This window comes from Diceros bicornis, chromosome 18 (genome assembly GCF_020826845.1).
Source record: "Diceros bicornis minor isolate mBicDic1 chromosome 18, mDicBic1.mat.cur, whole genome shotgun sequence".
In the NCBI taxonomy this organism is placed as follows: Eukaryota; Metazoa; Chordata; class Mammalia; order Perissodactyla; family Rhinocerotidae; genus Diceros; species Diceros bicornis.
The window spans coordinates 30,198,093-30,222,561 of record NC_080757.1 but is presented as its reverse complement, the minus strand read 5'-3'; the positions used below and the strand labels follow the sequence as shown (position 1 = coordinate 30,222,561).

Here is a 24,469-nt window from a genome sequence, read left to right as displayed (position 1 = left end):
ATCTGCAGGGAAGCTTCCCTCTGGGAGTGGGTCAGGTCACCGTAGCATAGGCCTGTGCATGGAGGCACCCCTGCTCCAACCCCCAACCCCTGCCGGACCACCCCTTCCTGCTGTGCAGTCCTGGACGCCGGGTGGCAGATGGAGTGGGCAGCAAGTTCTCCTCCAGTGAGCGGGAGCCACAATTGGCTTGGTAGGGTTCCTGGGCCTTAGGTAGTTTCAGAGAGGGAGAGGTTAAAGGTAGTTTGCCAGCTTGGGGCATCAGGAACACGGAAAGACATAAGATAAAGACTCTGCCCTCCGGCAGCTCCCAGAATACAGACAACACAGACATGTAAATGAATGAACTAGAACAGTGGTTCTCAAATTGTGGTTCGAGGACACCTGGGCATCCCCGAGAAAAGGAGTCTGTGATGTCAAAACTTTTTTTCATAATAATTCTGAGACTTTATTTGCCTTTCTCCCGCTCATCCTTTCATGAATATACAGTGGAATTTTCCAGAGGTTCCATAGCTTGCGTTGATGTCATTGTTCTGATGGGTGATGGGATGTGTGTATTCTTATATCAAATGTCTCAGTTTTAATTTCTAATGTAGTGAGCATTGATAGATATAACACACAGAAACAAAAGCTCTTAGGTGGTCCTTGCTTTTTAAGAGTGTGATGATGTGACACCACAAAGTTTGAGAGCTACAGAATTGGAGTACAGGCGGGTGAATGGCAAGTTGAAGTTATGGACTGAAATAGCACAGCCCTAGGAATAGATGGCAGGTGCTGGTGGGTGAGCTGGGGAGGGGATTGTCAGGGAAGGCTTTCAAGAAAAGTTGTTTTCTTACCTGGGCTTTGAAGGATGCATAGGAGTTTACCAGATAGACGAGGAAAGGAAAATCATTCTAGAAAGGTGAAACAGCATGTCTGAAGGAACTGGGATGTAAAACATTGTGGTGTGTTGGCCTTTCCTCACCAATCTGTGGGGTAGAAACAGCTTCATACTGTCCTTACCATGGGATTTTCTCTACCAGTGGTTTCCAAGGCTGCATCTCAGAATCGCTTGGTGAGCTTTATGGGAATACTGGTGAAGCTGGTTCTCAGGCTTGCTTTGGATCTGTTGGTTGGTAGCACTGTTAGCTTCTGGTGGTGGGAATGACCGGCCGCTCTTTGTACCATTTTTAGTTATGTTGTCGAGAGTGACATCACAGTTGTCCCTGCAACAAGCCTGGGTCATGCCACACTCTGGGCTGTGTCACAGAATTGCAGCAGGTGTCGCAGGACACGTGTGTTCCCTCCTCACCTCAGCCGTGCACCCACAGCGGGGAGACAGGTCGGAACGAGGTGCAGTGAGAGGGACGGTCAGTTGTAGTTCAGAGACCATGCATTCTCAGACCCGTTTTCGTCTTGCTGCTGAGCAGTGTGACCTTGAGAAGTGTTTTGATGTCTCTGAGCCTGTCTGTTCCTCTAGGAATAAAGCGTGTTGGACAGACTTTATTTAATAGGCACTCTTCAATCTGCCTGTGAAAAGGACCCTCCTGTTGATGAATAATTCATTCTGGTCTTGTTCTTAGAAAGTATTAGATATTGAAATGTTCAGATTAACAATTTAGACAGCTTTTGAAACACCAAGGAAGGGAAAAGAGGGGCCCAGGTCTCTCAGCGGTTCCTCTGTGTCGGATGCTGATCTGAGGGTTTTTTGTGAGTCATCTCATTAAATGGTCACACCACTCCTGTGAGTAGGTGCTGTCACCCCATTTTATAGATGAAGAAACAGAGGCACAGACAGGTTACCTTAATTTGCCCAAGACCACGCAGAATCAAGTGATCAGGCTTCGTGCTGTCTGTTCTTAACATCATATCCTGTGCCCCTGAGGAGGGAGGGAGCCATAGTCTGGCCTCGTGCAGAGGAGAAAAGAACCAGAGTAACCACCACTCTTTCTTAATAAGAATGGAAGACAGAATAAAGGGCACAGGAATAAAGTATCGTTAACCAGACTGGTAAATCAATAGACTAATTAAAAATCAAACATCTTAAAACACTGTTGCTGGGTTCATTGTAAACCAACATTGAAACGTTAAAACTTGCCCAGCCCATGGGTTTGAATTATTAACTGAGCGAGTTAATTTCAAGCCATCAGATTGGGTAGCTTAGGAAGCTGCCGTTAGAAGGGGGACTCCTGTGCCCTTCCCTGCTCAGGCCTGCCGTGGCGCCCAAGGTCTTGTGTTGTCGCCGCTGTCTTTAATCGAAATATCTTAAACATTTAGGCAAACCTCACAAATTGAGACAGATTGTGGGAAAGGACGGTTTGAATCAGGAGAAGGTTGGATTACATATTTCTTTCCAAATGGAAGAAATGCCATTCTGTTTTGTAATAAAACAGAGTCCCTGTGGGGACAAAGGGCCCTTTTTAAAAACTTCTTTTGGCTTCCAGTGTTAGACCTGAGGCTGCTGTCCACCTGCTGCCTTTGTTGCCCTTTGAGATTCCTTTCTGCCCAAAGAGACCAAGGTCCTGGGGTATGTGTCATCAGGATTTAGCCCTTAGACAGTCTGCTCTGCGGTAAGACCTCTGGGAGAGTCAGTGATGGCCAACTGACCACGAGATGTTTCCGTTAGGGTTTAAGTAGAGAGAGACCCTGCTGGAGCTCCTTTGATTTTAGATAAAAGTCATCAGCAGCCAGCTGTATTGATTTCCCATCTGTGAGCTGTATTTCTTACCTGTGTGGGGTCATGGATTACGTGGGGAACACTGTGGACCCTTTATCCTGAGAGATGCTGCATGCCACAGTTCAGGGAGCTTTGCACAGAGGATTGAGTCCCATAGATTCCTTGGTGCTCGGACATGACCTCTTTAAGAGTTAAGTAACCCTATGTGCAGTCATGAAACAGCTGGACTTTATTTATTTATTTATTTATTTATTTATTTATTTGGTGAGGAAGATCAGCCCTGAGCTAACATCCGTGCTAATCCTCCTCTTTTTGCTGAGAAAGACCAGCTCTGAGCTAACATCTATTGCCAATCCTCCTCCTTTTTTTCCCCAAAGCCCCAGTAGATAGTTGTGCGTCATAGTTGCACATCCTTCTAGTTGCTGTACGTGGGACGCGGCCTCAGCATGGCCGTACAAGCGGTGCGTTGGTGCGCGCCCGGGATCCGAACCCGGGCCGCCAGCAGCGGAGCGCGTGCACTTAACTGCTAAGCCACGGGGCCGGGCCAAAACAACTGGACTTTAAATGATAGTAGTAGTATTTCACTATTGCTTATATAGCATTTAAGTTTATCCAGAGGTCTTTACCAGACATTCTCATTTGACCCTCATGGGAATCTTGTAGTTGCTATTTTATATATGACACATGAAGTGGGCACAGTAACTTCCTTGATTGTCTGCTGTTTTCTTGTTAATTTGTTAAATGGGCTTTAAAAAGGGAGATAAATGTAAATTTCAGCCCCATAAAATAGTCTCATTTCAAATGCTAGTGACTCAAATTAATTAATTAAAAAACAGCATAAAACACTACACCAGCCGCAACATGGTAAGTGAGTAATGTGTGTTCCATTCAGATAGTTGATGGGTAAAATTACGAGATTGGTCTGTGATAAAAAGTGCTTTTGACTTTAATTTGGACGTTTACAGAAAGGAGAGACTTGGGCAGTTTATTTGTTTAATTAGAATATTTATTACTGCTTTTGCCCTACTGCTCCAGTTACAAAAACTTGGGAAAATTCTGGAAAGCCACAAGAACTAGGCAAAAATCTCCCCAACTCTACTATTTACCATCTAGAGATGACCATTATTAACATTTTGGTGCATTTTCTTCCGTCCTTTTTTCATGGCAAAAAAAGACACACACACGTTATTTCCTAACCTGATTTTATAACTATATCATGAGTATTTTCCCTTTGTAATTTACTATTTTTTTATCGCATGGTTTTTACTGAATATCTGTATTGTGACTTGTAAGTATACTTTATTTTACCAAAGCTTATTGTTGAATAGTTAGCTTGCTAGTGATTTTTTATAATTATAAATAACACTATGGGGAACATGCTTGAACATGATCCCTTATCAACATCTCTCGTTTCCTTCTTACAATGTATACCTGGAAGTAGAATTTTTGGGTTAAAGGCTATGGATGTTTTAAAGGAGATTTTATATATATACATATAGTATACACATATACACATGTATATAAGGAGGATGGTACTATTTTATACCCTTACCAGAAGTTTGAGAGATTAACTTAATTTAAAAATATTAACTAGTTTTTATAAAAATGGTATGTGTTTATGGTAAACATTTTTATTTGTGCTGCAGGGTAAGGCTAAATTTTTAAAAGACCAGTGTTTCTTGGTTCAGCTTGGATTAAATTTATTCTTTAAACTTCCCCCTTCTTTAGTGTGGTGTGGCACAGCTTTCTCTTTAATTTGTTTACCTACCTACTTATCTTCAACAGGCTGATCTACCCACCTGTCTATCTTACTTGGTTAACATTTATCCAAGTCTGAGGATGGAAATAGCTTTCCCCTGAATCAGAACTTTTGGCATAACCATGCAGCCGCCTGCACAGACGTGGGAAGGGTTCAGAGCAAGGAGGCTCCTCAGTGTCCTTTTTACCCACTGGGTTAATAAATGCAACCAATTTGGGAAATGCCCAAAAGTATAAAAGTGAAAATAAATGTCCCTGAAATCTCACCACACAGAGATAATCATGGTCAACATACTGATCTATTTCTTTTTGAGGGGAAAAATAGTACGTACAGATAAAAATTTGAAAGCAAGCTGTGCCTATTTTCTATTTATTTAATTATACAAAAAATCAATGAGTACTTTCTGTTGTAAAAAGTATAAACAATACAGAAACCAAGACTACCACTTCCATTTCTAGAAGAAACTATAAAAGAATATTATTCACCACCCCTACCCACCTGTCTCTACCACTGTGGATCCTTTCTTCAAAGGAATGTCCATCTCCAGGTGAAAGGGGAGTTTCTTGGCCTGGAGCTTGGTGTCCCAGAGCAAGATTTGAAAGCCACCACTCTATTAAGAATGAGGATATTTTTTTCCCCGACTGAGGGACATTGATCTTATTGATTGCAAAAATAAATTCAGAATTATGAAAGTAAAGGGCATCTGGATTTAGAATCACCGGACCTTAGCCGTCTTAGGGACGTTGGAGACTCTTTCATTTTATGGATGAGAAAACTGAGACCCAATAAACATTAGTAAGTGCCTTGTCCGAGGTTGTTGAGCCGGTTAGAAACATAACTGAAATTTCAGGGTTCTGGTTTGTGTGTGTCTTTTTTTTAAATGAAGATGTTGATCTACTTTTAAAAACAAGAATCCAGGCCAAGTTTTGGTCTGGTTTCGGTTGCGGAGAACTGAATCCACTTCTGTCTAGTTTAAGCAGAAAGGAATTTGTTGGAGGGCATTAAAATGCTTACAGGAATCATTAGGCGATCTAGAAAAACTTCTAGGTTGTACTTTGAGAAACAACTCTCAGCCATGCAGCAGATCTGGGTCTCCAAGTAGTTGTTGCCTCCTCTGTCATCTGGAAGCCGCCTGGCAAATTGCGAAGCTGATGCTACAGCTGCAGGGTTTAGGACCATGGCCACCCTGTCCCAGTCAGGAAGCACTGCTAGTGCCACTGCCTTGCCATGATCTTCTCCAGCAAAATAGATTCTCCATTCTCCATCTCTCAGCTGAGATGCAGGCTATTGCTACAGAGTAGCCAAACGCCTCCCTGGCCATACTGCCAAAGCAGACAACTGAAGCCCAGAATCCTCTACTTCCCCTTTCATAGCTAGCTGCAAGGGAGTCTGAAATAGTAACTCTCAATTTTCTGGTTCCTGCATAACAGAAAGGCTTGTGGGGAGGAAGTGGCATGGGTGATGGACACCAATTTACTGTGTCTACTCAGCAATTTAGTAAACAGGTCAAATGATAAGAAATATGCTTGAGTTCTCTGTTATGGTCATGGAAGGTAGACTAACAGAAGCAAAAAACAAAAAACAGCTAGAGGATTGTACAAAATATAAAAGACAGGTAAAGAAAGAAGCTATATTCAGAAACACATTGTCGTGGGATGGCAGTATTACCTTGTATTGTTTTAGGAGATGTCACTTGAAGCTGTGTTGCATTTTTGCAACCATAGGCATAAATGGTGTGTGGTAATATAGTACTTGACCTGACTAACAGTTAATTCAGGCCCAGATTCAGCCTGACGATAGAAGGTTTCCCATCAAGGCCTTGAACTTGTATCCTGATATTTGTCACTAAAACTTTAACTTCCTAAATATTTTTTTTTTCCTGCTTTTTTACTGGTGTTATTCCCTTTATACTGTTGAGGAACCCTACATTCCCTCTCAAAATCCAAAATTTATAAAGATGTTTATCTCTGATCTGTCAAGGAAACCACTTAGCGTTTACTCTATGCACAGTTGACATTTGGGAAGTGCTTTAGGCAAGATGGCAAACAGAATACAGATCCAGCGCTGTTGGAATGATCATCTTGGTTTCCATATCTTCAGTATTTCTACTGGGACTTTATGTCACTCCTGAAAATTCCCCATACAGATCCAACGTCATTCTTTGCCATTCTTGGTCATTGCCAGCTTCCTGGTGTGGCAGCAGAGTGCCTCCTGTTTACAGCCCCGAGTTTAGATTTGGCTGGGTTATTGTGAGGTCTATTCAAGAACATCCAGCATGATTAAATTGAAAATGAGACTTACGAGAGAAGAAGGAAGGGAAAAACAGATAGAGGGTCAAAAATTCAGAGAGGGATGATGTGAAGTATAGTGATCAGAATTTAAGTCCCTGGCAACAGGTGATCAGCAACCTTCCCAGCCTTGAGCTTGTCAGGTGAGTCAGCAACTCTTACTGAGTGGCTGCTTGTAGAACATTCTGCTGGGTGGTGTACAGCAAGGAGCAGAGGAGAGGAAACCTAAGAAAGATAGGATTCTGTCTCCAGAGGAGTTTACTTTTCTATTCAGGTGCTTAAGCCCTGCTAGAAAACAATTTCTGAGCATGTAGAAACGGTGATGGAATACAGGATGGTGTGCCAGGTGACATAGTGGATTTCTGAGTCACCGTGGAAGCCAGGGGTTCATGGGGTGGGGAGGGGGCTGTTAAGCCAGGTAGGGTTTCTTGAAATAACTGAGGTTTGGATAAAGACTTGAAACAGAATCAGGGGATGCTGTTAGTATCGGTCTTTGTTCCCAGTCCGTGTGCCTTGGACAAGGACTTGGGAGCTCCCCTTGGCCGTCAAGAAAGCATTTAGGGCCATCATCCCTTGAGTTGGCCTTTCCTTGAGTGGCAGGGGAAGCATCTGCTGACTATGAATGATATGTCATGCACAGGCCTCTCCTCATCTGGAATGTCACCTGGGCACCCAGTTGTCTTCAGTTTTCTCCTTGCTCACCTCCTGGGCACGAGCCCTCCTTGCTTTGTGTATTCTAAGGGTGGCTGGCTTGGTGTTAAAGGCGTCCCATGCTCTGTGCATCCATACATGTGGCTGGAGGACAGTGGGTACCATGCAATTAGGGAAAGTCACATAAATGTCAGTACTGTTTTTGAACTGGCTGGATAGTTTTCAGCTCTCTTGGGTGGTCTGGCTTTGGGCAAGTGATTTAACATCTGGAAGCCTCAGTTTCCTCAGTTGTAAAATGGGGATAATGATGAACCTTAGTTCCTAGAGTTGTTGGGAGGATGAGTGAAATAGTGCACGTAAAATGCTTAGCACAGAGCTGGGCTCACAGGTCACACTCTGTAAATGGCATCATCATTGCTGCTGCTGCTGTTCCTGTTCTTCTGACCTTTACAGCCTCCCACTCTTCGGGGTGGGGGTTGAGACTCTTGACTCATCTTGACACCTGCCTAAACAGGAACACAGTTCTAAATTCCTGATCCCAGGACTCATAGCCCAGACATGACACCCCTCTCTCTGGTCTTTCCTTTCTTTCCCTCTCTCCTTTCCTCATCCTATACTCTCCTTCCTTTCCTTTCCTTCCTTCTTCTCCATTTACCGAACCTGGAGCATGTTTCCAGTACTTGGTGTGTGCTTGATAAAAAATGACACCCAGTCATTGCATTCTTGGTGGAGAAGATGTGATACACCATGTACTGCATTCAAAAGCCGTGGTGGAGACTAATGATTAGAGGTGTAGACTTTGGAACCATATTGCCTGGGCTTATATTCTAGCTCAGCCCTTTACTCAGAATCTCTGTGCCTCAGTTGCTTTTATCTGCAAAGTGGAGATAATGATAGTTCCCACCTTATAGGATTTTAGTGAGAATTAAATATGTCAATATGTGTCAGGTGCTTACCACAATCGTACTGATGATGACGAAGATATGACGATGTAACATTATCATATCCTCCTACATAGGTATTCCATAGAGCTAAAGGCAGTGTACTTAAGGGACGCCCAGCAAGAATAAAGGCACAGAGGCTGCTCTGAGTGAGTGTGTTTGGGGGCCCCCAGGGATACAGCAGCCTGGTGGGAATGGGGAGCTGTGAAGGGAACAAGTGGGAGATAAATTGAGAGACGAGGGTGGCTGTGCTCCCCTTCCCTCTTCCTTTCCCTGCTGCACGGGTGGCCCTTCCCGCTAAAGGGCGCCTGTTCCCACAGCAAAGACACACCAAGCCTCATTTGCCGATTCTTGCTCTGGCTGCCCAGGAGCAGCAGGCTGAGCCAGGCTGTCCTGCCTTTGAACTTGCGCTCACCTGCCTGCTTTAATTAGATGATATGTGGTTTCTCTTATCTTCTTGAGAGAAGATTCTCTTTTCAGTTGATCAGCTATTGACGCCAATGTGGATTAGAGTTCCTACTCCCGTTTCCCCTCAGGCCCTGTTACAGGATGTCTGAGACAGAAAAATCACATGTTTGTGCAAGTGATGGGTGAGTCGCTTGGCGAGTCCACGAGGCTGATACCTCTGATGCCTTTTCAGGTGTTCAAAGCACTTTCACGTATGATCTGATTTGATCCTCACAGCAGCGCTGTAAAATACCAGGAGTATTATCCTGTTGCATAGAAGGGGAAACTAAGGCTCAAAGAGGTGGAATGTCTGGCTCAGGGTCAAACAGCCTGCAGGCGGCAGAGCTGGGAGCCAAAATCTAGGTCCAGATCCAGTTCACTGCTCTCCCTCCCCGTCATGCCAGTGTCCACTCAGACTTGGTTTTCAGTAAGGCTTTTACTTTTGGTTCAGTTCGTTCTAACAAATGTGTTCCAGAACCGTGTGTTAGCTTATTCAACACAACACAACACAACACAACACAACACAACACAACACAACACACAGTATCCGTTTCCCACCTGCCAGCACTCAGATCCCTTCCCTAGATAGGGAGTCACTGAAAGGCACAGAGTCAAATGCGTCAAGAATGGACATGTGAGATCTTGACCTCTCCATGACCCTGTGTTCTGTAGTTGGAGAAACTTCCATTGAGTGAATTCGCTGGTGGTCTAGTTTTTAGTTTGTGATTTTTAATTCTCCTTAAGTTTTGGGCAACAGGCAACACCACTTGGAGGCCCATCTTTGTCTTCCTAACACCCTTGAGGAGTGGTCTGTTTATGAGCAGCTGACTGATTAAACATTAACATTTCAGAAACAGCGTCTTAATCTTTTGGGCAAATGTGGCCTCTCAAATGCTTTCCACAATCAAGAATTTCTGCCTTTTGCCTATGACACGTTTGCTGCTAAAATGTTATGTGACTGAGATTCCATCCTCCCCTTGACTCCCCTACCCCATCCAGGGAGGGGAGGCATGTGGTCATTCTGGGTGCCATTTTGACCTGTAAGTGTCTTTTTTTAAGGTGCTTGGGATACAGTCAGAAAAGGAAGGCATGAACCAAGTCTGACCCCACGTATTAGTCTGATAATCTTTAGCTCTGACTTGAGTCAGGACGTCCAGTTCTCCATGGCATTTGCTTAGAAATGCTCCTGCCGTCTTACATCACCCTCTCGTGTTGCGTCACTGTGGCTGGCAGCTGGGTTGGAATTCTGTGTTGGTGAAAGGGCAGGGAATCTGGGGCCGTGGCCAGGTGACCAAGGCTCCCGTACGCTTCAGTCCAGCAGATGTTTGTGGAGGGCCTACTGTGCTCAGAGCTTTAGGCTCGTTCATCTTGGCAGGACTTGCCCTGTGAAAGGAGTCATCTTACCACAAGAACTTCACATGTATTTGACCACAAATCTATTTCTCTGGAGTCTGCAAAGGGCAGAATTTGGAAAGAAATGCATTCATTTCTTTTCCTGCTCTCCATCACTTAAAAAACCCACAAGGCTAATTAGTTTAGATGATCAGGGCAGAGAAGAGCCTAGAACTAGATAAAGACCTTTTATCATGTCACTCGTCCCCTCACAGACTGAGGCATTGGAGGAATATCTTCCTGAGTTCCTTTCTTAGTTTGTTACGTAGCTTACCAAGGTTAGGAGCGTTGGCCTGTCAAGCTTTGAGAGTGGGTCCCTTGGAGAGAAGATTCCGGAGTGAGCCAGTCTCCCATGAGGAAGGGAAGACCTTATCTCAAACCAAATGCCCCTCACTGTGACTCTGCAGGGGACTTGGAGGAGGTGGGACAGTGAAGTGAGTGGAAGCTGCATTCTTCTCCCACCACGTGGCCCACAGTGTTACCTGTGGTGATGGCTGGGCTTACTTCATATGTTCAGTGTCCCCGTGATGAACTGCTGGCCACAGTCGGACATACCTCGGATGGCGTTCAGCCATCCATGCTCCATGTTGCTTTCATCAGTTCTCACGTTATCTGCAGACCCATCTAAGGCGTTATTTCACTCTTGATCTTTCAACAGTCATACCCACCCCACACCCTTCAGAACAAAACCTGACACCCTCACTCACGCATTTGTTTTCTTGGGTGGCTTTGCCCTTGGTTCACCCCACTTCTAGCTTCCAGGTGCCCATGTTTGGAGAATAAGGGAGAAAAACCACTGCCTGTCTCTCCTGCTAAATCCACTTTCCCCAAACCCATCTCTGTCTCAAAGTTCATTTTTCCTGCCCGCCCACCCCGGGCTGGGGGAGATGTTGAGTCGCTCCCGGTTACTTTACAGAAGAGTGTCTTTATTCAATTTGACTATTACTGTTATGTGGCGAAGCATTCAATAAAAGTCGTGATTTATGAGATGTGTGTGGCTGTGGTTGTTTTTTCGTTTTCTTTCTTTTTCTTCCTTTTTTTTTTTTTTTGTGCTTTGTCATCTATCAGGGAGAGAAAAGCCAGGCCTGATAATTTCTTGGCACATCCTGTGTTCACTTAAGAATGTCAGCTGTCGGCCTGTCAGGAAGTTATTTCTCGGATTGGTTTCTCCCGCCTTTTACCTCTCCCCTCAGTCCCCCCTTTAAACTGGCAGAGGCCCCCTCTGTCCTGCAGGCTGGTGATAAGGGGAAGGCTGGCCGCTGTGGGGAGAGGAGCGTGGCCCCTGGTGTGGCCCGTGGCCTCTTAACACTCCTCAGCGCCTTCGTGTCCGGCGCTCTGTCAGCTCTTGATTGCTTAATAGGAAGAGGCAGGCAGGGTCCTTTCAGGAAGCTTCCAGAATTTTCTTTGTTCTTGAATGCAGCACCCCCCCAATCCTCTTAGTTTTTTGGCCTAGCCACTTTAGAAATCCTTTCCTTTTTCTTTTCTCTAAAGTATGTGCATGCTAGATAAAAGGCTCTTGAATAGCGCGCCTAGCATATGGGGTATTGGCTGCTGGAAATAGGCTAATTGGAGATAGAAGCAAGTTGTCACAAAGGTGCCCCTGGCAGGGGCTGCAGAGAATGATCCCCGGTAAATGCCAGGTTGACTTTTTCCACCTCTCCCCTCCTCCTGCTTTTATTATTAGCTGTTTGCCGAAATGCATCCGAGTCTTTGTGGCGCCCCACAATAGCATTAACCAAGTTGTGCCCTGCATCTTAAGTACCTGGTTAAGGCCTCATTCTGGGTCTGGAATTGTTCCATGCTGAGCCCCCAGAGTGTGCATAATAAGTCTTTAACCCACCATGGGTGGCCTGGGAGGGACCGAGGAAAGCTGGCCTGCTGAACTTGAGCAGAGCATGTACCCTTGGGTTTGAAAGCAGCAGCTTCTGAGGCAGAGCCATCCAGACTTTCATTTCGGTTAGGAGCAGTGCTCGCCAGTGCCAGCAGGGGAGAAACCTGGGGGACCCACATCTTTCTGGCCTCGTAACAGTGAGAGTGAAGTGGGAGCAGCTGAAGGGCATATGATGGCCCACCAGGCTGACTGACGCAGGGTCTAGTGGACGTGGAGGTTTTCAGACTTACATTGGGTGAAATGTGGTGGCCTGAGAGGTTTGTCTGTGAGTCCCCCATCCCCAGACACCGAACGTGGGTTTTGCCTTCTAGTTGCTTACAGTCTAAGGGGGATTCTGCTTTTGTGAGCACCCTGGATTCTTTGAATTTGAGGGTTCCATCACCCCCAAGGGTAATTGGTTGCCTGGCCATGTACTTGCTACTGCCACCTGACTGTCCCCTCGTTTCTATTTCTGCCGCCATCATTGGTCAAGACCTCATCTAGTTTCATTGTGACTTTCTCTCTGGTGGCCTGTCTCTGATTTCCGCCCTCTCCAGACTCACATGCCCCCTGCTCCTGACCGCCCCCAGGGTCTAGACCTGTCCTGTGCCTGGAATTCCAGCCTCATGTCACACACAGGCCCTCATGCACCTCTGCTCTGCCCTTCTTTCCCCCAGGGAGTGACAGCTCTCTCCTTTCAACGCTGCAGCCCTCTGCTGGTTCCTTTATGACTGGTTAACATATCCTTTCTCCTGGTCTGTCTTGTTTCTGTCCCACGTGCCCCACTAGAGGGTTAGACATTGAGGGCAAGGACTCTATATGTCACCGCTGTCCAGTACGACTTTCTATGATGAAAGAAATATACATTCTGTTCTGTCCAGTGTATGTAGCCATTGAGCATTTGAAATGGGGCTGTTGTAACTGAGGAACTGAATTGTTAATGACACTTAATTTTAATTAATTTAAATGTCAGTAGCCACCTGTGGCTCGTGGCTATCGTATTGGACTTTGCACCTGTGTATCTTGCTTATCTTGGTGTTGCCCTAGCACTGTGCTCTGCACAAAGACAAGCCTCATAAGTACTGTTGAAGGAAACGGGCATCGCTTAGGTACATAGTTATATTAGCTGTGTGTTCTCTGCCTATTTTCCGTGCAATTTGATTTTTAAGTTAGATTCAATAGATTATGTACTTGAGCACCACCAGTGCTTTGGGGGATACAAAGATGAATAAACACGGTTCCTTCCTGCAAGGAACTTGAACCTAATGGGTAAATATCCAGTGATAACGGGAAGCAGAATGAAGTAAAGTGCCACTGTTCAGGAACAGTTTACATCCTGTGCGAGTGTAGAGGAAGGGGCTGTTTATGGTGACTGAAGGGATGTGGAGAGCTCTTTAGAATGTTCATTCATTCAGCAGATATTTAGTGACTGTCACTTATGACGACCCAGGCACTGGGAAGACATGCGTGAACAAAACAGAGAAAATTCCTGTCCTCAGGAAGCTTGCTTTCTGGTGGGAGGGAGACAGATGATAAATAAAATAAGTAAATCATAGTGTGTTAGAAGAAAGCCGGGAGAAGGTCTAAGGAGGGCTGGGGTGTGTGTGTAGGGGGCGAGGGCGTAAGAGTTGCCAAGTTTAAATAGGTTGCTAAAGGCAAGCCTAGTGGAGAAGTGACATTTGAGCAAAGACATTTGGACTGAGGTGTGAGGGTTTGGAGAATCATAATGGGTAAAAAAGAGAAGGCAGAAGGATATTCCTGAGTGAGGGGGCAGCTCGAATGAAGGCTTGGAGATATGGAAGTGCATGCAGTGGTCAGAGCAGCGTGGCTGGAGTGTAGAGGGAAGAATGGGAGGCGGGGCTGCAAAGGCAGTTTGGAACCTAGTAACAAAGAGTGAAACCTTGAAAACTGTGCTGACGATTTTCCATGTCTCTGCAGATCCTGTCTCCTGGATTAAAATATCATATCCCCCACCCCGCCAAGGACAGTGGTCCCAGTCATTACTTCTCATTTCTCTCCCCACCAGGTTTCATACCAAGGAGCTGCTTAGAAATTGTGTTAAGAGAGATTTTGCAAAAGAAAAGGTCTGATAAGATCAAGTCTCTCCTCTGGTTTAATTGTACCACGGGCTCTTGCTTCATTTCTAGGTCTCTCTTTGTGCAGACTGAGGATTCTGCAGGGTCCCACGTGGCTTATACCCTGTGTTTTAACGTATTCCTTTGACGTGGATCGTCTTTAGGACATAGAGAAGGTTTGGGGGAGCCAGGGTCTTTGAGCAGCAGGAACAGAATGAAGATCAAGCAGGCCTTTAGAAGGACAGGATTTGTGGCCAGGGAGAGGAATGCCACAATTCCCAACAAGTCTGGAGACCCGGAGACTTGATGGCTGGACAGGAAGTGAGTAGCCCTGAGCTGCAGATACCACTCGGAGAGCAACTGGGCAAGATGATCGTAGTTTCAGATGTATCTTGAGTGTTAAGAATCCAGGCTTCCTGCAGAAAGAGAGGAGGGCCTTTGGTCAAGGGCAAGAAAGGGCTTTTTTTTTTTTTTGTGAGGAAGACCGGCCCTGAGCTAACATCTACTGCCAATCCTCTTTTTGCTGAGGAAGACTGGCCCTGAGCTGACATCTATTGCCAATCCTCCTCCTTTTTTTTCCCCCCAAAGCCCCAGTAGATATCTAGTTGTATGTCATAGTTGCACATCCTTCTAGTTGCTGTATGTGGGACGCGGCCTCAGCATGGCCGGAGAAGCGGTACGTAGGTGCGCGCCTGGGATCCGAACCCCGGGCTGTCAGTAGCGGAATGCGCGCACTTAACCGCTAAGCCACGGGGCCGGCCCCAAGAAAGGGCTTTTAAAACAGGTTGCTTATCAGCCTGTTTTAAGGTGGCTGCCTGGAACTACTGATATTCACAATGATAACAGATATAAAAACCATTGCTCTCCAGAAAAAACTGACTTTTAGACTTCTGCCTTTCTGAAGGCGGAGTTGACCACAGCAAGCATATGGCAGTGTGCCTTGGGGCAGTTATCACGTTCGTGGGTAAATCTTCGGAGCCAGTTGCCATCAGCAGTAAGGCACCCAAATGAATGCTCGCAACTAACCACAGACAGCCAGGTCACCTCAGGGCTTGGCACTCCTGTGGGCCTGTCTGGGAGAGTTGCTCATGTGGGAGCTTGGAGTTTGCTGATGAGCTACACGTAGACTCCTGGCCGTGCAAGTGCCTAGGTTGGTCATGGAAAGTGTGGGGCTGAGGTCTGGATTCTATGAAACCGAGAACCGATTCCTCCTTACCTTCCTAAACATCTTTATGTTGTTGGACACCATTGACCAGTCTCTTCTATTTGAAGTGCTCTAGCTTCAGGGTTATAGTTATCATTGCTCTGTAACAGATTACCCCCAAATTTAGTAGCGTAAAGCAACCATTTTATTATGCTCAGAGAATCACGGGGTCAGGAATTCGGACAGGGCACAGTAGGGATAGCTAGTTTCTGCTTTACCATGTTTAGGACCTCAGCTGAGAAGACTGGAAATCTTGATGGTAACTTGATGGCAATAGGCTGGAATCATTTGAAAGCTTATTCACTCATATGTCTGGTGCCTGGGCAGAGGTGGCTTGAAAAATGGGTTTCCAACATATAGTTTGTCCATGTGGCTGGACTTCCTTACAACATGGCGGCTTTGGGGTAGTTGGACTTCTTACTCAGTGGCTCAGGGCTCCAAGTATGTGTGTTCCCGAGAACAAACTGGAATCTGCAGTGCCTTTTATGACCCAGCCTTGGAAGTCACATACCGTCCCTTTTGCTGTACTCTGTTGGTTGAAGCAATCGCAAGCTTACTCAGATTCAAGGGAAGGGGCATAGACCAAGGGGCCATATGCCAGAGTTGGTGAAGCAGTTTGCAATTGCTTCCCTCCTGGTTTTTTGGCTGTTGCTTTGGGTCTCCAAAAGATGTTGGGATTCCTCCTGAAATGTCCTTGTCCCTGCTTTTATTCTGCCCTCTCATCTCATCTGCTCCCATGATTGTAGTGACCACCTAAACATTGGTGAATTCAATCTGGGTCATCTGTCCTGATCTTTCTTCTGAACTCAGGAACAGATACGTAAATTGTCCTATGTGCACTGTCAATTTAATAAACCCAAACCGAACACATTTATCGTTCCTCTGCAAACCTGCTTCTTCTGCATTCCTTATCTCACTTGGTGACACCACCATCCACTCAGCCACCCAGTAAATTCAGAACTCCTTCTTCTCCCTCATCTCTGCATCTGGCCATTTACCCGCTGCTGATAATTTTGTCTCCGGCTCTCTGTTATGTCTCTTCCTGCTTTGTTATGCAAAAGATCCTGGCTTTAGTTCAGGGTCCCTTCATCTTGGACTATTATGATAAGCTTCTAACTGTTCTTATAGTTTCTAGTTTCAAGCCCTCTGCTCTGTCCTCTACAGAGTGACTTATCTTAACACAAAGCTGGTCATGTTATTCCTTTGTGTACAATTGTTGACCCCTTGTCTGAAGGGTGAAGTCTAGTCTTCTTGGTCATAGCCTGCAAGACTTTTGGTGATCTCTGTGTGCCTCTTTCCTTATCTTTCATCCATCTGTCCTTTCCACTTGATTTGATTTCTAGCAGTGCCAAACTTAGTGCCTGAAACCAGCAATCGTGTTTCGTGCTGTTATTACTCTGCCTGCCCTTCTTGCATGTCTTCCTGGGAAACTCCTGCTCATCCCTTAAAACCCTAATCAGGCATCTCCTCTTTGAAGCCTTCTCTGACTCTCGTGACAGAATTCATCGTATTTCCCTCCGTCTATTTCCGTAGTCCTGCCATTGTGTGTTTTTTGTCAGGCGTCTGTGAGATGTTTAAGGGCAGAGAACTAAATCTTTTAGTTTGGGCTCCCGTGGCCTGGTGGGGGCTAGGTAGTCATTAATGTTTGATGTCAAATGGAATGAATCAGGGGCGGATGATATACACCCTGGACATTGTCATCGAATCTGTGATTGCCAGGAGTTTCAGGGCCCTCCCTGTTTCACTTGACCTTTTAAGTGGTTTCTGATTAAGAGTCGCCAACGGTCCTTTTTATATATAAAGATGCTGCCACCAGATCACCAGCTGTGTGTATCCAGGTTGGAGGGGAAGGTTTGTCTGACTCACTCCAACAGAACCTTTCAGGGCAGCACCCTGCCTGTGCTCTCTGTGGCTCTCGAACAGAACTTTGGCCAGCTGTTCTTCTTAGGAACGAAGCCTTTTATCTCCTTGGTGCTTGTGCCAGCCTAGCAACAAGGAATGCTTGGAATTACCCAAGGGGAAAGAGAGGAGACAAGGATGTCCAGGGACCTTGAATCATCCACAAACTGGGTAATTCAGAGCAAGGAATATTCATTCACTCATTTGTTCAACCCATATTTATTGAGCGCCCTACTGTATGAAGGATGCCCAGGCGTTCTTCTACGCACTAGGAATACGGTGGTGAATAAAACAGACAAAAGTCCTTAACTTTATGAAGCTTCTGTTTCTGGGGTGAATTGACCTTGGCCCTCCCTTACGAGGCTTCCATTCTAGGGGGCATCCTGACCACGGCTGCTTTGGCTGTGAGTCCCTAACTCAGAACCTTATGCGTAGCAGGCACTGAACAAATGTTTGTGGAGGGAATGAATGAGTATTGTTGGACAAATGAGGTTTACCTGGGCAGATTTTTCTTCCTTGAGGGAAGGGAACTAGATTTTATTAAGCGCTCGCCAGGTGCAGGGCAATTTCCCCATAGCAGACCCTGGTCTTCCAGGCAGAAGTGCCCTTTAGAGAGACCATGCGCCATTTGCTGGGCTGTGTGGCTGATTTGACAGCCTTCTAGAGTGAACTACAAAATGAGCCCTCCACGTTTCGGCCGACAGCTACGGGTCCCCAGTTACCTCTTTGCCTCAATAAACAGCCAGCCCAGACCAGTTAGTTGGGTTGAGCGCGTTGGGGAACACCTCTTTTCCGTTGTTTGGTTGGCCTAGTGCAAGTGTTTTAAATAGAACAGACATCACGGCTATAAAACATCTGTAACACTACACATTTAGTAATGTTCCTGACGGACTGAGTTCTGTTTGATTGGTGATATTTTTGCCGCGACTGTTGTTTCCTTTTTTCCTCTGTTTGTCCCTCTGGAAAATAGTTTTCTTTTATGTGAGGATTTATAGAAGTATGTTCCTGGCATGAAGAGAGCACGGACATATTAAGATATTGGTGTAGCAGGGAAATATTACCTCCGAGGCATGGACAGCTTTATCTCTTACAGAGAATGACCTTCCTACTGTGGAACAATTTGTTACTCTTTATAGGATAAGGGGCTGCCTAGGTTAAGGCAGATAAAGACACTGCTTTGCGTTGAGATAGCATCCTTTTTGTTGGAGCATCATCAACCCTTGAATACTATGGTTGCCCAGCACCACTGCTGGAGGTGGGCTGATTCAAGGTGGTGTCTGAGAAACCTGAGGGAAGTAGAATTGATAATAATTAGTCATTAAGTTTATGGAATGTGCTTCATGCCTTTCCAACTGCTTTTCCTTCTGGTGTTTAGTCTGTGGGGCAGGCAGGGAAGGTTTGATCCCCATTCACAGACAAACAGAGGTCAAGTCCCTGGAGGGGAAGGGAAGGTGGTAGGGAGAGGGAAGAGGGACTTTGTGTGCCTGTCATTCCAGCCCCATGCTAAGTATCTTTCAGTGTTAACTCAGTCTGGTTTTGTAGAGGGAGAAACCTAAGTTCAGAGAAGCTCAGTCACTTGCTGGGGTCACCTAGTATATATGTGATGGAATTGAGATTCCTGGGTTCCTCCTCTTTCTACTCTATCACTTGGCCTGCTCAGGGTGCTGGGATCGGAACCCAGCCCTCCCATCTCCAGAATCTCCAAATCTGGTGCTCTTTTCAGTCTCCAGGACCCTCTTGGATTTAGGAAGCTCACTTTCCGTCTCTTGAGGGGTAAGACATTTAATAAAAGGTGGGGAGACTTGCTCCTGATTATCTTGGCTTCTCTTTCTTACTGCAAACACTTCTTTGAGTCCCCCATTTCTCTCAGAGGAAGTTACTTTTGCTTGGTGGCAGGGACCGAACCAGTACATCCTGGGGGGGAATGTGGCTTTTTTTTCTTGACAGGTAAAATTTATAACCTAACAGATGGCTGAGTGTGTTTCCAAAGACGACCATGCCAAGAGTGCAGTGTGCTTATCTCTCTTATGCCTCCCCCACCTGCCCCCACCTTCCCTCCCACCCCTGGGACGTTTCTGCATCAGTAGAATGGCAGAGCAGGGAGGGACCTGCTGAGGGGAGAGCTGACCCAGGCCCCACACTGGTCGCTAGGACTGGTGTCTAGTACCTTACTTCTGGTTCATGCTTTTCTCACCATTCTTGGCAACATTTAAAGCATTAAGATGACCCTCCCCCCATGGTGGCCCTGCTCATCTCTTTAACAGCTCACTGAAGAATCACTGCCCTGTTTAAACCCTTTGGAGGCTTCTCTTGCCTCCCTGGCATGGCCTGCAGGGCCTTGCATACCTGGCCCTTCCCCTCCTTGCATTCCATCGACACCTTGTGCTACAGTCTTTCAGATCCACTTGCCGCCCTTCAGCTGACATTGAAGATGCTACAGCCTCTGCTGGGGAGGACCTTCCCCCCTTCCTTTCCTGGACCCTCTGCTGACCTTCAAGCCTCAGGTCATGCCCAGCCCTCTGCCCCCAAAGCCCTACCTTGCTATGATAACACAGCCTCTTTCTTGACTTTAAGTACCTTCAGAGCAGACACCAGGTCTCCTTCCACTTAAGATCCACTGAGCCTGGAACCATGCTTGGCACACAGTAGGTCCTGAAAACACGTTTGTTGAGAGTACGAATGAGTGAGTATGACTTGCCACCAGAGACAATCCTATGCGATTGTCTTTTCCTCTTACACTCTTGATCTTTACTCTTGCTCTTCTGGGATTCAGCAAACATTTTTTGAGTACCTACTGTGTGCCAGGTGCTTTCACATACTTGTCTCTTGTGATGCTTATAGCAATTCTGTGACACATACATATTGCTACCACTTTGCACGTGGCTCATCTAAAATTACACAGCTAGGGAAGAGGCTGAGCTGGGACTCAAGCCCAGCGCTCCCTGGTTCAAGTCCCAGGCTCCTTCCACTCTTCCGTGGCTTTTTTTCCTCTCATGCACCGTATGGTAATAATGAAAAAGAATCTTTGCTTTTGATGAGGTCTCCATCCCCCACCTTTTCTCCCTTAAGATGGCAGAAGCAGCTTCTTGTAGAGCCGTGACTGCTCATTAGAATCTTCTGGGGAATGTTTAAGAAATGCTGAAGCCCGGGCCTTGCCTCAGACCAGTGAAGTCAGAATACCTGAGGGTGGGGCCCGGTGTCAGCAGGTTTCAAGGACTCCCCCGGCGATTCTGAGGTGCAGCCCTGTTGAGCCCTGCTGCACTCCGGGAGTGTCGGTGAACCTGCAGCCTGGCTCAGCTCCATGGATTAGGTAAGACTTGCTCATCAAGAACTGATTGCCATGTGCATCTAAAATATGTTAATGAAGGTAATCAAGGCTAAGGGTTAAGGCTGCCATTTGTTCTTTTCATGAAATCAGCTGGAGAGTTTGGGGGTTGGGGCACCTTGGCTTCAGAGCCTGCCTGCCAGCAAAGTTTTTTCTTTTCTCTCCTGAGAAGAGCAGTTTAGTTGCTGCTGATGAGAACAGGCCTGGTTCTCCCAGGTGGCTCCCGGTTTACCAGGGGAGTGTGTTCTAGAAGTCGTCTCTGGGGCAGTCTTCCCCTGACAGGATACAGTGGTACCCTCTGAAGCTTCGTTTTCGTTAACCAAGGGTCTGTCCTTCTGACATGGCTTCTCATCCTGAGCCTCGAGGTTTCCTACACGTCATGTAGAGGATGCAGAGGCCCTCCAAGATGGCAGGTGAAGGAGTGGGTGTTTGCTTCTGGTTCCAGGAAGCTTTGAAACGCGTAACGTCTGAGTAGAAACCATCTCTCTAGTAGTTTCTAGCAGGGTGATCTGGAATGTTTTAGGTAAAGAGCAGTTTGGGAAGTAGGAAGGAATGCTCTGAGCTAGTCACCATAGCTGTGTGTTCATAAACCCTGTGGCTGGCACACAGGCTGGCTCCAATGACCCTGACCACGGCCGTGAGAAGGGCCTCAGGCACCTCTTCTCCTGGACATGGGCGTTGAGGAGGCTCCAGGCAGGGGGAGGAGCTCTGAAGGCTCCTGTTAGAGGCATAGGCTCCGGGGTTGGGTTGTCCTTAGTGCCTCTGCTGGAGGATATGGGAACCTCCGATGGGCAGTGTTCTTGGAGTTGCAATTTGACACTTGTTGTCTCAGTTTGTGTCATTCACAACTTATGCCCATTTTATTGAAGGGGGAAAGTGAGGCCCAGAACTGTTAAGTGACTTGACCTAATCTTATCTGACAAACCAGGGTCAGTTATGTACTATGTCTCAGTATACACAGATGTGCTTGAAAATGCAAAAATGTGGGCAGAGAGAAGATATTTTAAGCCTGTTGTTGTTTTATTTGGATCATTTCTCTAGGCAGAATCACCTTGGACCTGTGCTTTAGCCATGGGGCCAGGAGACCATCCATGTCTCCGTTTCTAGGACCCTACCGCTCACTATGAGGCATCCTCCACGTCTTCAGAATTCCACTCTGGGTGGGTGAATTGGGCTCCCACGGCTGGAGTGACGGGCACAGATGGAAGGAACTGAGTTCATGCCAGCCCGTCCTCCTGTCTGGCCCTCCTTCCTGCCTCCTCTTCCTGAGGTTTATTAAGAATCTGCTTCAGCTGCCTTTCCCTTGCTGGGGCTTCGCTGGCGCCTCTTTCGTATGCAGAAATGCACGGCTTCCTCGCAAATTCAGCAACAGTAAAGGGTACTTATTTAATTTCATTTAATACTGCTGCTGTAAAAGATTATGGGTTTTAATTGCATCTGCGTATTGGTAATCATTTGAACACTGGAGAGAGTCTTTGGGGCCTTATGCATAGTGAGTGCCTCTCCATGGCAAGTACTGGGGGCTCCGAGAAGGATGGAGTGATGGAGAAACTACCTGTGGATGCAGAGCAGCTTGGGTGCCCGTGATTGGGATGATGGCCAGCCAGCCACCTGGCTCAGCATCAGTTGATGCTTGGTTCACGGTCCTTAATTTCCTGTGCTTTTCAAGGCACACTCCATCTCTGCACCTTTTTCCGTTACCTCCCCCAGCTCCCTAGTCTCAGTGCCACTGTCTAGGATATTACTCTCTGATACCAATCTGAGGGCAGGTCACCCTTGCCAGCTGCAACTTTTCCCCCTTCCCCCGAGGAAGTAGTATTTTTTAAATTAGCCTAGGAGGGAGCCAGGCGGAGGGCTCTGAGACGAGGGTGGGGAGGCTGAGTTCCCTGCTGAAGCAGCCTGATCATTTCATTACAAGATCACGTCTCCTTTAGGTGAGTTACTGTTGTTTTAATCAGAGGTAATGTTGTCACTGACTATGTTGGATAATTGTGTGTAAATTATGTTCTAGCCCCATATAGATGAAGGCTGTTTTTTTCCTTCCAATTTTAAAGCTATTTAGAGGGAATGCCAAATTGTAGCCTGAACCCAAGTGCTCTCTGGCTAATAGCTATAGACGGGGAGAGGCAGCTTGGAGAAATATTTGGGGTTATATTTATAATTAGTTTCCTCTGAAGTTAAATTAATTTCTGCAATTGGCAACATCAGATATTGTTATACCTTTGTCTAGTGGTCAGCCGTGGGTGAATCTAGGCACACGGAATTAGCTGGTGGATGAAGCTGGGGGAGCATACTTTCCTGGGCACTTGGGTTTCTTTTAAGCCCTTTTTGCATTCAGACTCTTGAGTTAGGGGTCTTTTTGGCCTGTCATTAAAAAAAAAAAACAACAGGCAGCCCAGTGGTGTAGTGGGTAAGTTCGGGTGCTCCGCTGCAGCAGCCCAGCTTTGCGAGTTCAGATTCTGGGCGAAGACCTATACCACTCATCAAGCCATGCTGTGGCAGTGACTCACATGAAAAATAGAGGAAGATTGGCAACGAATCTTAGCTCACGGCCAATCTTCCTCACCAGAAAACCCCCCCGAAAACAGCTTTCTTGAGATGTAATTCACATGGCACACAGTTTACTCATTTAAAGTATGTAGTTCAGTGGTTTTTAGTATATTCACAGATGTGTGCACCCTCACCACAGTCGATTTTAGAGCATTTTCACCACCTCAAAAAGAAACTCCATACTCTTTAGCCATCACCCCCTTCCTCTGTCTCAGCCCTAAGCAACCGCTTATCTACTTTCTGTGTCTATGAATTTCCCTATTATGAAATTTCATGTGAATGGAATCATATAACATGTGGTCTTTTATGACTGGCTGCCTTCACTTAGCATAATGTTTTCAGGGTTCACCTGTGTTGCAGCAGGTGTCAGTACTTCATTCCTTTTTCTGGCTGAATAATATTCCATTACATGGATATACCACATTTAATGTATCCATTCATCTGTGGATGGACATTTGGGTTGTTCCATTTTTTGACTATTATGAAAATGTTGCTGTGAATACTTTGTGTGAAAGGTTTTGGGTGGACACATGTTTCATGGGTAGATACTAGGAGTGGAATTGTTGAGTCATCTAGTGACTCTGTGTTTAATTGTTTGAGGAACTGCCAGACTGTTTTCTGAAGCGGCTGCACCGTTTTACGTTCCCATTGGCAGTGTCTGGCCTGTCATTTTGCATCTTTGCTTCAAAATTGAAAGGGGCAGAGTTGGACTTGCTCCTTATGGTACCCTTTCGTCTCTCCTTTCCCCAGTTATGACTTGCTACTGGGAAGAAAGAAGTTATACCCTTTGCAAATGAAGGTGTAGGAGACTTCAGTGAATAGAAAGAGTGAGATTTTGACTCTTCATTTTGTCACTCCTTAGTGCTCTGTGCCTTTGGATGCTTAACATCTCTGAGCCTCAGTTTCCCTATCTGTGGAGGAGAGGCTGAGACCTGTCCTAGGACTGGCGTGAAGCCTAAGTAAGGCAACTCGTGCCCGGGCCTGGCCCACCGTGGGTCTGCTGTGAAGGCTGAGCATTCTGAGCATGAAGGAGACACAGGTTCAAGGGCTTTCCATGGGGGAGGAGGACCTTTCTTAGTCTCGTGAATTTTATTAGGTAGGAACCTGCCCACATGTAAACCATGGCCCTGCTTTTATGACACGTTTATCAGGAGCTTAAATTCTTGGACAGCGTTTGGGTTGCTTCTCCTTACAGTTTGCTTGGCTCTCCCTACTCCTTCACCTCCTAAACTTTTGAGGCAGAGACTTGTCCCCGTGGCCCCTGCCGTAGCAGGTAGGCAAGTGATGAGTGTGACCTGCCCTCCTTGGGCAGTTTCAGAGTGTCACACATGTGGGTTCTTCTCTCCCATGATGGTAGAGAGCTTCCATCTGGACTCTCGCTCCGCTGTCACCAAGAAAAGGTGAGACCAAGGCTG

The 24,469-nt window shown here is 46.3% G+C and overlaps 1 protein-coding gene across 9 annotated transcripts in view; it reads left to right on the top strand.

Moving 5' to 3' along the window:
- MSI2 (musashi RNA binding protein 2) overlaps positions 1 to 24,469 on the top strand; it is a 388,953-nt gene that overhangs the window by 99,992 nt on the left and 264,492 nt on the right. The gene's annotated exons all lie outside the window — the stretch shown is intronic.